The sequence below is a fragment of the Mchenga conophoros genome, linkage group LG2 (genome assembly GCF_057382185.1).
Source record: "Mchenga conophoros isolate Kocher_MC1m ecotype Shallow Benthic linkage group LG2, M_conophoros_male_GT1.1, whole genome shotgun sequence".
NCBI lineage: Eukaryota > Metazoa > Chordata > Actinopteri > Cichliformes > Cichlidae > Mchenga > Mchenga conophoros.
In genome coordinates, this window is record NC_140527.1 from 11,585,387 (window position 1) to 11,602,552 (window position 17,166).

The following is a 17,166-nucleotide window of genomic DNA, read 5'->3' on the forward strand; positions in this document are numbered from 1 at the left end:
TCATCAATTCTTAATGCGATCAAATCTAAACAGAAACTGCAGGCAGAGACCTTCGGTTTCAGACGGAGAAACTGGACCCCCATGGTCGGATATTCATCATCATCATCATTATTATTACCACTGTCCTCAGGATTAAACGCCCAACCCAAAGATCTTTTCTCCTCCGCTTCCTTCCAGTCTTCACTCCTCATCCAGTCACTATTTGTGCTTCTCCTCCTTCTCGCCCTCTCATTTTTTCTTATAAATGCAACATCATTTTTCTTATTCATTGCCTTCCTCTCTCTCCATAAACACACTGCAGTTTTGTCTCATTTCAGGAAAATAGAAAACCAATAATTAGTCAATAATAATTTCTTAAACATCAAGCACAAGGGTTTCATTATTGATCATTTCACTGTTGTGGACTGAAGTGATATATAAAAAATATGCATGTGGAATAATTGGAATAAAATAATCAAGCCTCTTAGGTTTCAGTTTAACTCTTCATAGTTTCATGTACTCACTGTAACCATACTGAACAATAACAATAACCATGCATGAATATATGACATTAAAAAACAAACAAAAAAAAAACAAAATCTATTGATCAAATATCTGAGGCAGTCTTGTGATTGATAAGTAGAATTATTCACTAACATGTCTGCTGTGTGGCTGATTGTACTAACAGATCATCCAAGAAGCTGAGAGCTTTATTTTCATGACTAAAATTCCAGCATTTTATTGGTTTATTATTTAGCATTAATTAGCAGGTGAATGCCAAACAGTCTGTAAATGCAGCTTCCTAATCAATCAAGCATTGGGCACACACACACACACACACACACACACACACACACACACAGACACACAGACACACAGACACACAGACACACACACACACACACACACACACACACAAACCACTTCATTCTGCATTTCCTGCCGCTGCTGCCTGATAAGACATCCCCCCCGCACCTCCAAAAATCAATTAAATAGACATTCAATAACTATTTTTTAACATTCGAAAACAGCTGCACGAGTGTGAGAGTGAAGAGAGGTCACTTTAGTCTGAAAATCATTTTGCTAAAACCGTCCTCCCTCGAATCGTCTTTAATTCAGCCAACGCCTGATGTTTCTGTTGATTTGCTGGCAGAGAGACATCCTGACTAAAAACAACACAAAAAAGGCTTTGCTGTGTCAGAACGAGACAGAGAGAGAAGTCGAAAAATGGATTTAAAATAAAGCTTGAAAGGAAGTATGTGTGGGTGAAAGCCTGAAGAATGAAAAAAGCGTCAGAAAAACAAACAGGTATTGACTCTTCTGCAGGAGAAGGAGCAGAAAACAAAAGTATCAGGTGTTGATTTATTTCAACACATCCAAACTCTAAAACACATCAGAGAATTCACTGGGAAAACTGGACTTATTTTTCCCACTGGTGATGCTTCTCCTGCTTCAGTCAGTGCCTCTAACATCCGTTACATGTCTCTCAAACCTAAACCAACAGAATTAACCCACGAGTCCATGGCAGTTACTATAAAGAGGAATATCTCAATGCATTTTGCTCTTTTTAAAAGAATCACCATGAGCTTTCCTCTCCTCAGGAACTCTCTGCAGGAGGGGGAGATACAGGAGAGGTGGAGGAAAATCTCAGCCTGGGCGTCTATTGTCTCATGTAGTCTGGAAGATGAGTGGATGGCGGGGTGGGTGCAGTTTTCTCTGTGGTGGGGTTGGGTGGCTTGGGCCCCCTTTCCCTGGCGGGTCGCGGAGTATGGGAGTGCCTACTGGGGTCAGCGGGGGAGCTGCCCCTCCCTTCCTTCCCTCCCCATCTCCAGCTGCCTCCCTCTTCCCGCTCCACCACAACCACCCACACATGCAGGGCCTTGGAGTAGGGGTATGTCACCAGGGTGCAGAGGAGGCTACCCCCCCCCCCCCCCTGTCCCCTTCTGGCTGCCTCTGCCTCAATTTTATCCCACAACGTAGACATTCACATTACTCACACTCTCATTACACATACATATAGGATCTTGGGGGTGGGCACAATACACGGAATCCAAAGTACCATCAGGGTGTACACCTCACCCCTGGCGTCGTTGCCCACCTCTCAATTTTAAATACACGTAGACATTGAGGGCTAGCAGGAGGGACCATGCTCTTACCTGCTGCTCTCTGGCAGGTAGCTCCATGCCCTCCTGGGTTTTAAATGCACCTTAGAACACACATGCATCAACACTACAATGAGCGGGTGGAGGGAGGTTTAGAGTCTTCTCTCACCCCCATCCTCTGCGGCCTGCTGGAGCGGGGGGGCTAGGAGGAGTTGGCCGTCCGACTGCGGTCTGGAGTGTGGGGCCTCCCTGCTGCTGCTACGGAGTCGGGGCGGTCTGCCTCTCCCCACCGCAGGGAAAAGGGTAACACCACCTGGGTCTGGGTGCAGTTCCCCCCTCCAGGGGCAAGGGTACCTAGACCCGGTTCGTAGAGTACGCTTGGGGAGTGTGATCGTGTGTACAGCGTCTCTTTATGTCTGTCTCCACGTTGGTTGAGTGTGGAGTAAGTGCATATGAGAGCATGAGGGTGGGAATGGATGTTTGTGTCTGTGTGTGCCTGTATGTCTGTGTCTATATGTCAGGTTGGGTATCGGACGCCACCTCTCTGGGGACATCTCAGGCCCTCCAAGGTTTGGAGGCCTATCTCCACCCACCACCACTTCCCCTGCCAGTGGCGGACTCCCTCAGGTGTCGGTGCGTTGGTGGTTCTTTGTGTCTGGGGGTGGGCATCCGGGTACACACCGGCTCACTCCTTGGCGGCCGCTTATCGGGGCCTGGAGCCTGGGGCTCGCTCGGGCCACTTCGGAGCTGGGGTGCCCCCGGCCTCTCGGCCTGGGGCTCGGTCACTCAGGCACAGCTGGCTGCCGGCGGAGCTCACGGGCTTCTGCTCCACGGCTGCTGTGTGACCCCTCATCTGGGACTCTCCTCAGCTCTTTCTGGGACAGTGGCGCGGCTGCCCCTCTGTTGGTCTTCCTTGGTCTCTTGTGTTCTGGGGGCCTCTGGATGTCTGGAGTTTTGATCTCCTCCATACCTGCTTCATACCCTGGAGGATGGGGCTGTGGCTCCCCACACTCCCTAGCAGATCGTTACATGGAGAAACCTTTGGAATGCAAGCATGCTGATCCACACAGGTATGCACACAGGTGTACACACGGGTATTCACAGACGCGGACTACAGCTTTCTTGGCTGCTGCCTCAAAGCACATTGTGCGCTGTCTATCTTGCGTGCTGCACAATATAGTTTATTATTTAGTATCTACTGTTATCTACAGCTAGCTAGTTTATTGTGATGGTGCCGTTTTTTTTATTATGTTGCTCTTTGTTGTTTGCTTTCTCTTCTGTTTTTTTTCTCCATACAGGTGACCCAGGTGTTTTTTTTTTCTTTCTTCCCCCCCTTCTCACTGTCTCTTCTCCCCTTTGGTTTTCTTTCTCTCCCTCTCTTTCTTTCATTCTTTCTCCCTGTCCTATCCCCCAGTCATGTCTGTCCCGTTTGTAGCAACTGAAAATAAAATAAATTCATAATTATAATAAAGGTCAATCAAATGGACCAATATGGCAAGGCCATGATGATCCACTTGGTAAAATAAATCCGCTCGGCAGCTTTCTTGGCCTTAAGACAACAATTCTGATAGCTAAAGATCCAAACGGGACACAAAAAAAAAAAAAAAAAAAAAAAAAGAATCACCGCGGGTTGTCTGGAGCCTAATCTTTCTAAACTTCCTGCTCAGCCACTTCCCCTTGCTGCTACGTTGTGGTGTTAGTGATCATAGTGGCTCTACAGATATTGACAATGACACAAAATAATCCACAATGTTAAATTCACAGTTCACCACCAGGAGGACTAGTGAGTATTAATCATAAATTTATAATTTTATAAATTTATTTATAATATCTTTTAAAGCTCTAGTTTTTATTTTTATTTTAGTTAATTTAAGTGGTTTTTAACATCTAGTTTTAGGTTTTAGTTTATTTTTAGTTAACTATACTAACCTTGGTTAACAGTTCCGTACATAAATAAAAAAAAAAAAAAACATGTATACATGCTAAATGTTAGGATATTAACAGACGTGCCTAATAGTGGTTGCTAAATGTAACTCGAATGTGATTTTATTGCCAGTAATATTAGCATACAAGATATCATTAGCCAGTTAGCTCTAACTTGGCTACACTGCACAAATCTATTAATGTTTGCTTACTTTGGTTGATAAACTCATCTAGAAATGACCAGATAAGTTAGCAGGTCAGCCCCGTGCTCAGTTAGCCAGCTTTATACACATATGTCAAATACTTAATATTAATTTTTCTGTCTCACAATTTATCCATGTTAGCAGAGTGCTATTGTTAGCTAACCTCAGCCCGAATAATTATTTAAGTGCTGTGCACATGGACAGACAGCAGGATTCTATAGCTGTTTGTCTGCTGCTGCAGGATCTCCTGTTTCTGATAGTTTATCTGCCCTCTTACTTAACATCTGCTCCCTAGTTTTAACTTTCTCAGCACAGAGAGGCTGACAACCGCCGCTGAACTCAAAGTCTGAGTACTGCTGAAGTGTCTGAAGAACTCCCTTCTGGCTTTACGTCCTTTGTGCAAGCCTGACACTTTATTTGTATGAAAAACTGCATCCACCGGAGCCTGACATCACAGGAAATGTGTACTAATATGCATGAAAGTAAACATTTATTTGAAAAATTATGTGCATTTAAGCATAGTGGTTTTTTTTAAACATTCATTTTATATATTTTTTTCAGCTACTGGAGTACTGTGGGGAAAAATACTGTTTGGTCAACATTTACAAAGTTTTAAAAAGAGATTAAAAAAAGCCCCCCACAGCAGTCTTTCCTGTTCACCTTCAGTTGAATCAAACCTCTAACATCCTGACTTGTTTCAGATGAAAGTGCATCATTTAAACCACACAGCTTTGTCTGTGTATGTGTGTGTGTGCGTGCGTGCGTGCGTGTGTGTGTGTGTGTGTGTGTGTGTGATGTAACAGTGATAATGAAAGCTGCTTCAGTGACTCTCCCACATACGAACACCTCTGGAAGTACAGCCTCTCCACCAACCTGCGTTACATAATATCTTTATGTAAGAGATGGAGTGCTGAGTATGGGCTCAAAATGTGGTCATAAATATTTTGTACTTGTAAAAAAGATTTGTATGTATAAAAAAGATTTGTGTGTGCGTAAAAAAGATTTGTATGTGTAAAAAGAATTTGTGTGTGCGTAAAAAAAGATTTGTATGTGTAAAAAAGATTTGTGTGCGTAAAAAAGATTTGTGTGTGCGTAAAAAAGATTTGTGTGTGCGTAAAAAAGATTTGTATGTGTAAAAAAGATTTGTGTGTGGACTTAGAAAAAAACCCCCTGCAAGTTACAACTACGGATTTTTGACCCTATTTTTCTTCCCTTCATCTGATTGGTCAATGTCATGTCAATCACAAATGTAACAATCCAATCAGAGAACAGATGGGTTTGGCTGTCGAGGGGCGCTTTTTTTGAACTGCAGGTCTTTGAAGGGAATAAATGCCCTTTTACATGCCAACCCAGCGTTTTCCTTCATCACCACGAAGGAAAACAGTCTGTGGTCGTCCGAGTTTGGTGATTTTTATGTCACAGGTCTACGTGTTTAACACAGGGACTTCCACAGCCTTTTCAACAGCGCTGCGGACCGCGGGGTGGGGGCGGGCAGTGTTTTGGAAATGACAGTCTTCATTACAAAGCTTTCTTCGTTATGAATTAGCATACATGTTTTTATTGAACATTTGAAGAACTAGCAAAAAAAACAAACTCTTGTAGAGGACATAAAGTCAGAGATAGAAAAGACAAGGAGCAGGTGCATCTAGTACAGGTAGAGCAGCTGCAAAACCCCACAGAGCCCAGCAGCCAGCGTAACAAATTCTGGATCCTTTGCTTTTAGTTAGCAGTTAGCATTAGCAGCGTATCCTGCATCCGATGTGAAAGGACTTTTATGCTGCCACTGTGACTCACAGCAATGGTCCTGGGTCAGCCCTGACTTTGTGTTAAACTAATCCTAAAGTAATAATGTTATTTCTAACCACTGATATACCACACCTTTTTCCTTTCAACAGCTTCTGAAAGTTAGGGGACCTAGCTGCTATCGGATATTTATATAGCGATCCTCCAGCTTCAAACGGTATCACCCTTCAAGGACCTGCAGTTCAAAACAGCGCCCCTCCGACAGCCAAACCCATCTGTTCTCTGATTGGATTGTTACATTTGTGATTGACATGACATTGACCAATCAGATGAAGGGAAGAAAAATAGGGTCAAAAATCCGTAGTTGTAACTTGCAGGGGTTTTTTTTCTAAGTCCACACACAAATCTTTTTTACACATACAAATCTTTTTTACGCACACACAAATCTTTTTTACGCACACAAATCTTTTTTACACATACAAAACTTTTTTTACGCACACACAAATTCTTTTTACACATACAAATCTTTTTTACGCACACACAAATCTTTTTTACGCATACACAAATTCCTTTTACACATACAAATCTTTTTTACACATACAAATCTTTTTTACAAGTACAAAATATTTATGACCACATTTTGAGCCCATAGTGCTGAGTCTGATTTAACTCTGGTTTGATTTGACAGACAGAAAATGACCTGCAGTCAAAACAACAAATCAGAAAACCTCTGAGTCGGGGAACAAAGGAGAAGGTTGTGACCTTGATGAAGTAACACAATGTAATCATAAACAGACAGCTGGCTCTGAGTGCAGTGGTCTGCTCACAAGAAAAGAAATATCTGTAAATTTGATTAGTTTTAATTCATTTAAAGTTTTTCTTTTTCTTTTTAAATTTTTAGTTAGTTAGTTTAGTTTAGTTACCATAATGTCTTGTTTTAGTTTAGTTTAGTTTTTTTTGTTGTTATTAATATAATATGGGTAGTGTCAAGTTTACAGTTGGTATTACAAGACAAATACAACACTTTGTGTCACTGAAACATTACTCACTCTGACTTAATGTGTACCTGAAAGCATCCTGATGTTTGTTTGATTAACAGATTGAAGCAAACGGACACAGACTGTAAAAACAGTTTCTGCATTAACGTCAGGGTAATTTGGGGTTTTCATACTTTCTTAGAGTTGTTCTTTTCCCAAGATTTAATGATTGTACAGAATACATCTTTAATGACTTTTACAAACAAGAATTGGTTGTATTTGTTTTAATTTATTGTGATTTCCTCTAATCCACACGGGGTCCATACAGACTCAAACACATACAAACATAGCCACTAATATTTGGTTCAATATCCCTGAAGTTGCACCTTGAGCTGACACTTCTGGTAGCTGGATATTTGCCCACTATTCTCGGCAGTAGTGCCCGAGTTCATTTAAAACTGGTTGGTGTCCTGGTACAGATCTGGTTTTCATGTGCAGTCCACACATGTTCAGTATTGTTGAGGTTGGTGCTTTGTAAAGACCATTCGAGACATTTAATCCAAAAACAGTTCCAATGTGTGTTTGGATCATTGTTCTGTTGGAATGTGTGACTGTGGCCAAGTTTCAGCCACCTAGCCAATGATTTGATGTGAAGTTGAATCATTTGGATCAAGTCCTTCATTATTACATCCACTTTGTACAATGTATCCTTAACACTGGCCCAGAGCATGATGGTACCACCACCATGCCTCACAGTTGGTAAAGCGTTCTTGGGTTTGAAAGCCTGACTCCAAACACACCCCCTGGTCATTGTGGCCAAACAGCCCAATCTTAATCTGATTTTCTCCAGAAGGCCTTCAGGTTGATCCTGTGGGCAGCACCCAGCACTCATTTTGTTAAAGACATTAAATATGTCTGATACACAATCATTCCATCCTGGGAAAAGAACAATTCAAAGAAATCATTAAAAGCACTTGATGAGTGTTTATGCCCTTGACAAGTGGATGTAAACTTCTAACTGCAATTCTGTTTTTATTTTTATTTCACTTTCAAAAGGTTTCAGAATTATTTTGGTTAGTTTTTGCCTTTTCCCAAAGTCTAGCTTTTATTTTGATTTCAGTAAACTGGAATTTTTGCCTTGTTCTAATTTGTTTAGTTATAATAACCTTGCTACAATTGCAAGTCTTACATGGGCTGAGTTGTTAAAGGTCCTCAGCTTGGCAGTAGCTGCTGTGCATCTGCAAGCCATTTGGTAACCCCCCCCTCCACCCAGGCATTTCCTTTATATCGTTTCTAATGTTCTGTTCATTACTGCTGCTTTCCCAGAACCGTGCCAGCATGAGTGACTACAGACGAACATAACTCCTCCTTCCTCTGGTGTGGTGCTGGCTGAACATTGTTTTTTTTTATTTTTGTTTTAAAGAACTTAATATTTCTGTTTTCTCCATCACTCTTTTTTATGTGTATTTTTCCATCTTTTGTGACACACATTATATTTAGCAGATGGTTGGTGACAGCCAAAAATTCATCTGAAGCTTCTGACTCCCGAAAAAGCCTTGTGTGGTTGGAAATGACCAGAAGGAAGCTCGATCTGGTTTATAGACTGTTGACCTTACAAACATGTCAGACTGGGAGTTTGTGTGTGACAGATTATATGTAAGGAGCTGCACGAGTCTGTGAATATCTGTTGGAGTATTTGTATGGCAGCTTTGTATTTATATGTGAGTAAGATGGGGAGTTTGTAGCTGTGTCTGTGTGTGTGTGGTGGAGCGGCACAGTGCCGGGCTGCATTTCAGTGATAAGCCGTGATGAGTGAGCACAGAGTGAGGGCAGGATGAAGTGTGACATCCAGCCAGGGGCTTTTTGGTGTGTGTGTGGGGGGGGGGGGGACCCAGGCACCCATCTCAAGCCCTCCACCCATCACCCACTACACCCCCTCCCAACTTCACACCTCCACCCACACACTCTCCATTTCTGAGTGGAGAAATGAGAGCTGCTGCACGGTGGGTGCCTCTGCCTCGCGGCTCACCACCACCGCTGCCCCTCTCCCGCTCTAACAGCGCGGGGTTACAGAATCAAATCCGTCATCAGATACGCCTCTCGGCCCTCTCTGGCCTCTCACCACTGGAATTGAACCCCTTGCCTATTGCAGATTGCAAGAGTCTAACCGGCCGCTCCACGCGTGGCTGCGCCGCCGCTGGATGGATCTACTATTTGGATTAAGGTATTAACCCGCTTCCTGCTCCAACGCCACCGCCCAGCGGAGCTGACAGGCCGAAGGCTGGAGTGGCCAGGCGTGTTAGCGCTCCGGACCACTGCCACCATGTGGAAATATAGTTTAACAGACGGCAAGGTTTCACTGCGATGGATACAGTGACATCTGCACTCCGATGGGCAGGAGAACAGACCTGAGATCTGAGCAGAAGGGTGGGAACAGGTTTAATAATCACAAAAATTATATGTTGATGCTTTGAGGTAGCCTGAACACCTCAAAGGATCTTTTGTAAGACCGTACCCACCACCACTGAGGCATCAGACAGAGTGAAGTAAAGTGCCAAAAGTAGAAAGTAGAAACTTTTTTAGTTGATGGCTTTGGATTTGTGGCCGAATACTCAGGTTCAGTGTTTTTGGAAGCAACATCAGGGTGTTTAAACCAAACAAGCCCTGATAAACTCACTAACACACACACACACACACACACACACACACACACACACACACACACACACACACACACACACACACACACACACCAGCTGCTGAAAGACAATGAAGCATTTAGCAGCTGGCAATGCTCAGAAAGTCCGTCCACCCACCTGTGTACATCCAACATCGGCACCGCTTTTATTGATATTATTTTGTTTTATTGTTTCACTTATTTATGAAAGTAGTAACCGAAGAAGAACAAAAATCAGAGTAAAAACATTGTTTGTGCAGTGACCTGAACCATGCTTTGTGTCTGTTTTTGCAGTTAGTGGAAACTATAAAGGACACTGGCAGGGAAACATTTGCTAAAAGAAACACAACAACAACAAAAAAAACACCAAACTCCGTAACTGAAAATAAAGTTAATACATTATATTAACCAATATAATAATGTTATACAATATTTAGCAAAGTTTCTGAAGGAAAAATACACCACTCACCAGATGAAGGACAGAGAATGGATGAGGGTAGGGCTGGACTGGGACAAAAAATTTTGACTAGAGACCTGCCCACAAGGTATTATAGGAAAAGCCATAAAGCCTTTGAATGAAAACAAATGCTGTTGTCACAGTGAAGTACACTGTTTTGTTGGTATTTATGTATGATTTCTATACATTTTACATCAGATGACAACTTTGGTTGTAAGATTTGGGTAATTATTTAATAAAAGCGAGACATTTTAAATGGGAATAAGAAAGAAAAGTATTTCTTTGTGCCCCACTCTCCCTGTTAATGCCCTACCTGGCCCCATGGCAAAACTTTGCTAGACCCGCCCCTGCACAGTTACCAGCTTCTGTGACAGGTTGAAGGACTACTGCATATAAAACTGTTCAGTTAATACTAATTCATATCAGTTGATATAAGGACGAAAATAATGTAAATATGGTAAGAAAATGGTTAAGAGTTTATTATTTTTCATGTTATATTAATGGCTTTCATGTTACTTAAGAGAACTACAATCTATACATCAGTGACCGGCTAGTAAGCCTTTTCTGGGATCGATTAGTAGTGTCTCTATTCTCCACTAGTGGGCTTTCACGCGTTCTCCTCACTGCAATAAACTACTGCATGAGAGACGCAAGTCATAATCACTCTCGTGATTCTTTTCCCCCTGTTTTCAGGTAAAAATGTTTAAAAGTTGATATATTTCCAATGTGTACACTGTTAAGATATTTAAGAGGTAATCCTTCATTGTTTTCTAAGCATTAGAAGCATTACATTACAATTTTGTGCACATATACGTGGCGGTTTTGAGCTGTGTTTTGTACTGTGTAATGGCCATTAAGATAACTGCAGGAGCTAAAAACGCCGCGATTGTCAGCCATTTGGTCAGGAAACCTGCTCAAGTATATGTATAGTAAGCACTTTAGTATTTCGGTTTATTATTTAGTGTTTTTCTTCCACCATGTGACATTTAGCAGTACAGAATGTGAAACGTTTCTGCTCATTTTCACTGCAATAAACTACTGCATGGGAGATGCGAGTCATAATCACTCTCGTGATTCTTTTCCCCCTGTTTTCAGGGATGTAACACTTCCAGCTACTAGAAAAGGATCCTGGTGTTATTTGTCTCTCAGAAACAGTTCATAACTTCCCTTCAACTCATTCATGTCACCTAATAGGGAAAACCTGTTTCTCCATCACCTGTTCAGCTCTGATGATTCAGTAAGGACATCTCCTGGTTTCATCTTCATGTTCCTCTCTCATCGGATAACCAAACCGATATCATGACCAGCAGCTTTTACAGCTGTGGCTCCAGCAAACATCAGCTGATACTAGAAAGTAATATTAAATAAATTCTAACAACAGCTGATCAAGCTTAAACGTGCTGCTGTTGTTTAGCGCGACATCCGCTGGTTTCCTCTTTCTGGCGCAAAGTGGGCGATAAACAAGCAAGAGAGAAAAGCCGATCAGCTGATCATTGATCAGTTTCATGATTGAAGTAGCAACAAGAGAGTTGGGGGGGGGGGGGGGGGGGGAGAAGACAGTAGAAGAGGCAGCTGCGTAGAGTAAATAATAACTCCAGTTTTATGTTTCTGTTATCCATGTTTTAGGAATTGTGGTTTCATGTATAGTTCAGTTCCAGGTGTCATTTTCTGTCTCTCTGTGTTGAGTCCGTGTCTCTGAGTTGTGATTCATGTTTCCTGTTTTATTGTGAAAGTCTTTGTCTTATGTTAGTGTGTGCAGCTTTGTTCCCCATGTCTCGTTAGCCCTGATCTCTCCCAGCTGTGTCTCCCTCCTGTTGCCGATTCCCCCGTTACTACCCTGTGTATATAAGTCCTGTGTTTTCCCATGCTCGGTGTCGTGTCGTACCCTCAGATTATGCCTGTGTGTTCCTGTTCTCCGGTTTCAGTGGTCACTTCATGTTTTGTTTTCGTACCAGCAATAAAGCTGAGGTTTTTGAGTTTCACGTTAGTGTCTGAGTCCTGCGTTTGGATCCTCCTCTCCGCCTGCCCGCACACAGAGCCCTGACAGAATGACGCGACCAGTAATGGATCCAGCGGACTCACGGTGGAAGCGCAGCGCGGCTAGCGCTTGGAGGGCCTCCGTGCTGCCGTTCCTCGCTGGCAGCCTACTTCGGCCCACTCGTCTTCTTCCTCCCCGCGGACGCCCCGGTCTCCGCTCTAGCCGGTCCCAGGAGGATTACTATGAGCCTGCAAGCAACCAGCTTACACCTGCACAGGCGTTCTACAAAATGTTAGGAATCATTATTGTGCCACCCGACTCACCCAGCGATTCCACACCGCAGGAGGAGCAGCCGCTGCAGAGTTTTGCCACGTCACCCTCAGCCAGTCCCGATCCCTCTTCGACGGGAAAGCGGCGGACCCGCCGCCAGCATTCACAGGTCCAGTGGGAGCCTAGGATTTTTTCTGAACAGGGTGAGTGGTGGGGCTACTCTTTCGCCCCCTGCTGAAATAAGAACTGTAAATGAAAGGAGTGATTATTTGAAGGACAATTCTCCCGGTTCATTGCACTATTTAGACTGTCCCATACCTCACCTTTCTAAACCTGTTGATGAAACCAAGGAGATCTATGACTCTATGCCTCAAAAGGTTCCAGGTGATTATCATGCTCCTGAACCCGTCAAGCATATAGTGACTGCTGTTCGTCCTCAACTCGACACTTCTGTGAGAGCGAACAATGTGTGTGCCACCCCAGAGACTCTTAAGCCCGTGTCAGCTCAGTTTTCTGCTCGGCAGCCACCTGTAGCTCAGTATCCAGTGTTTCCTGCTCAGCAGCCGCCTGTAGCCCAGTCACCAACTCCACCACCACTTTCACCTCAAGTTCAGTCACCCATAGCTCAGTCTTCACCCCCGCTATCCATAGCTCAGTCGCTACCACAGCCAGACTTATTACAAACTTTGTTACAGTCTATGGCCCAGTCGGTAGCTCAGTTGGTAGAAGAATCATTAGCTTTATCATCAGTTCTGTCTCCTCCTGTTCTCCAGTCAGTTCCGTCTCCTGCATCTCAGTCGACCTTAGTGCCCTCTTTGGTATTGCCAGCACCTCAGCCATTAACACGGCCTGCTCCTCAGCCACCATCTCCACCCACTCATTTTCAGGAGGAGAATAGCCCCACATAGACTTTCATTGCTCCTCAAGACCTAGCTCAATTTGGGACTTCTACTCTCTCCGGGGCCTCCCTAGAGGTTAAATATCAGCATTCGGTTAACTCTGGACATCTGGACATAAAGAAGCCAGCACAACCTGTTTTGTTCCTGCCAGAGGCTCGTGCGCCTGCTGGTCCTGCTCTGTCCCTGCTAGAGGTCCCCGCGCCTGCTGGTCCTGCTCTGTCCCCGCCAGAGGTCTCCGCACCTGCTGGTTCTGTCCTGTGTGTGCCAGGGGCTCCGGTGCCCAATGGTCCTGAGGCTGTTTTTGCTGGAGGGCCCGAGGAGCCCGTCCAACCTCCTGCTTCACCAGCTGGGGGGCCCGAGGAGCCCGTCCAGCAACTTTCCTCGTCAGTTGGGGGCCCGAGGAGCCCGTCCAGCAACTTTCCTCGTCAGCTGGGGGGCCCGAGGAGCCCGTCCAGCCTCCTGCTTCACCAGCTGGGGGGCCCGAGGAGCCCGTCCAGCCTCCTGCTTCGCCAGCTGGGGGGCCCGAGGAGCTCGTCCAGCAACTTTCCTCATCAGCTGGGGGGCCCGAGGAGCCCGTCCAGCCTCCTGGTTCACCAGCTGGGGGGCCCAAGGAGCCCCTCCAGCCACCAGCTGTTCTACCAGCAGCCGCATCCACAGTTTCGTCCACGCTGCCACCTGCTGCAGCGCCTCCGTCTCCGGCTTCCACGCCACCGCCAGCTGCAGCATCAGAGTTCTTAACCTCGCCAGCTGCAGCCTCCGTGTCTTCATCCTCGCCAGCTCCGGCTCCGGCTTCATCCTCGCCTAGTCCGGCTCCGGCTTCATCCTCGCCTGGTCCGGCTCCGGCTTCATCCTCACCTGGTCCGGCTTCGGCTTCACCCACGCCGTCGCCTGGTCCGGCTTCAGCATCATCAGCGTCGCCTGGTCCGGCTTCTGCAGCATCAGCGTCGCCTGGTCCGGCTTCTGCATCAGCAGCGTCGCCTGGTCCAGCCTCCGCTTCAGCCGCCTCCTCCTCGTCTGGCCCAGCTCCGGCTTCTTCCACGCCTGGTACTGCCTCGGTGTCTTCATCCACGCCTGGTACTGCCTCGGTGTCTTCATCCACGCCTGGTCCTGCCTCGTCTCCGCCTTCGTCTTGGTCTGGTCCTGCCTCGTCTAGTCCTGCGGTTGCCACACCGCCGTCAGAGCCAGCTCGACCTGTTCCGCCTCGCCTCTGCCAGCCGTTTTCCAGGCCGCTAAGTTGGCATCATGGCCTTTGGGGACGGCCTCCAGAAAGAGTTCGTCGCCGCCGCTGGCATCGCGGCCGACCTCCGGACCTGCTCAGTGGCTGCCACTGCCTTCCGAGTGGTCGGCCTCCTGATTGGTTTTTCTTGCGCCGCCGCCGTTGCTGTGTGCACGGTCGACCCCCAGAACTGATTGCCCGTCGCCGCCGTTGCCGTGTGCACGGTCAGTCCCCTGAACTTTTCGTGGACTCTTGAGCTCTGGTTTTGTTTTGTTTTTGAAGTGCTTTCCTGCGTTTTTGGACTCTGGTGCTCCTTGTTTTTTGTTTGGTCTCTGCCTGTGTGTTCCTGTTCTCCGGTTTCAGTGGTCACTTCATGTTTTGTTTTCGTACCAGCAATAAAGCTGAGGTTTTTGAGTTTCACGTTAGTGTCTGAGTCCTGCGTTTGGATCCTCCTCTCCGCCTGCCCGCACACAGAGCCCTGAGACTTTCATTGTTTATACCTTTACAAAGAAAACCCCCAAAAAACATCAGCCCATACAAATGAAAACTCACCATAGTGCAGCTATGGACGAAGGGGTGCACACCCAAACTGCAGGGGTACCCTACGCATGCCCAACAGATAATTACACAGAAAATAAAAATAAGAAAAATGAACACACATAAAGAGAGCACTGATGTCAACAAACCTTATTACTCAGCTACACTAGCACATCAGATACAAACGCCACAGAAGACAGGTTACTGGATATTTGAATGCATGTGCAGAAGTGCATTTTATTAGCCCCACTTAGCTGAAATAATCAATCTTACACTAAGACGTTTTTCTTGATTTGAAGGTAAAATCTATTCAAGCTTAACAGCTTCTTTTGAAGCTTCCATATCACAAGAAAATGACTGATGTGAGAAAACATTTGGAGGCTCCTACAGAAAACGAACAACTCTTTGGGGGAATTTTCAAAGTTTACACTTACTATAGTTTTTATTACTTTCTGTGAGTAGCAGTCACGGTGTGGAGATGTTTGGGCTCCAGATCTGAATGAAGGCACTCCTGCCTTCGCTGCTTCTCTCAGCTCTGAGCTAAAAAGCTTCAGTTTCATCTGAAATGAACTCGGTGTGTCTGATTATCTGCCCGACAGGGTGGAACTTTATTTTATTAACCCTGATTTCTGCAGGGAAGCTTCACTGCTTCCACACATACGTGTGTGCGTGCTCAAACAGACACACACAGAAGTCTGGACTTCCACTGGTTCGAAGCAAAAACTCTCCCGCTTTGATCTTTGTGCTCCTTATTTGTCTTTACTGTGATGAATTTTGTATATGATTTTTTGAAGAAAAGACACCTGACCAGCGGCATCCTTACAAAAATTCCTTCTTGTGTTTTATCAACTTGAAATACTTGAAAAACTCTGTTCAACCGTGTTCAAACGCTTCTTCAGAAACATGTATTCAATGTTTTAGTTTTTCATTGGTATTAATCGCACCTGACACCTATTGCACCTACTAGCAGTTGGTGAAGAAACGTGTTTATTTCACTGACTTCACAACACTTTGAAAACAGTTTCAAAGACACTTTTCGCTGCAGGTTAATACGAGACTTTATTAAAGGACAGAGTGGAGATTTAATTCTTTTTCTCAATAGTTTGTTTATTTCCTTCAGCGTGCTGGTTTTTCCCTTAAATTCTCCCACATTGGACTTACATCACACGGTCCCGTATGCAACGTGCTGAAAGTCCTGCTCATCAGGGTTATTATTTCACACGGCCGTGAACCATATTTGAAACTAAAACAGCTGGGGCAAGCAGCTCCAGACTGATTGGTTGACCTTTAGGGTTCACTTCACACTTAATGTGTTCGGTGCAGCTAATACGAGCTCCACGTACTGAGACTTATATTAAACTGAGGGTAGCTAATTACACTGCAGGTCACGAGCGAAATCTGTGCAGCAGTTAGATAATTGAGGATAGCAAGGAAGAATTTTTTTTTCAGAGTAATATTTGATTTTTTTCATTTGTTAAACCACAACTCAATTTACAGTTGCCTGAAGGTGCTTCATGTTGTAGAGTAAAGACCATAAATATTAGAGAAAGTAACCCCAACAATCAGACATCGCCCTGTGAGCAGGAATTGGTGACGGTGTGAAGAAAAAACTCATTTTTAACAGGAAGAAACAGTTGGGGGTGAGGGGAAAGTGAAAACAGCAGAAAGAGGCCTAAAGAAGCATCCTGCTGTTTGGTCGTGGATATGCCACAGGTGCGATCCCAGGAGCTCCACCCCCAAGGGTGGACACAGCAAGCATGCCAACTCAGACGGGAAAATCCCCAGAACAGCAGAACCATATTTAAACTAATTGTAATAACAATAATTAAATCAGTATTTGACTTTGTTTTGAGAGTTTCGCTAATTTGTGTAATGTATAAAAAGATTAAACACCCAAAGATGAGACAGTTATAGTGAGAACAGTGAAAAGCTGTAAAATGTCACATCATCATATCAAATTTTTATTTATTGCATTTAAATAGCAAATTCTTGTTTGTCTATTGATGACATAAAAGCCCAGCAAGGGATAAGGGTTGGAAATGAGCAATAAATGAGTTTCATATTCTGTAATGGAACTATATTAAACTTCATAAAATAAAATACAATAAAATGTGTTGCTGCACCAATCTAACCCACCTGTCTCCTAACATGCACTTTAAACTGGAAATACTTAAGTTTGTCATTTCAGGTATGAGGAAAGGACCA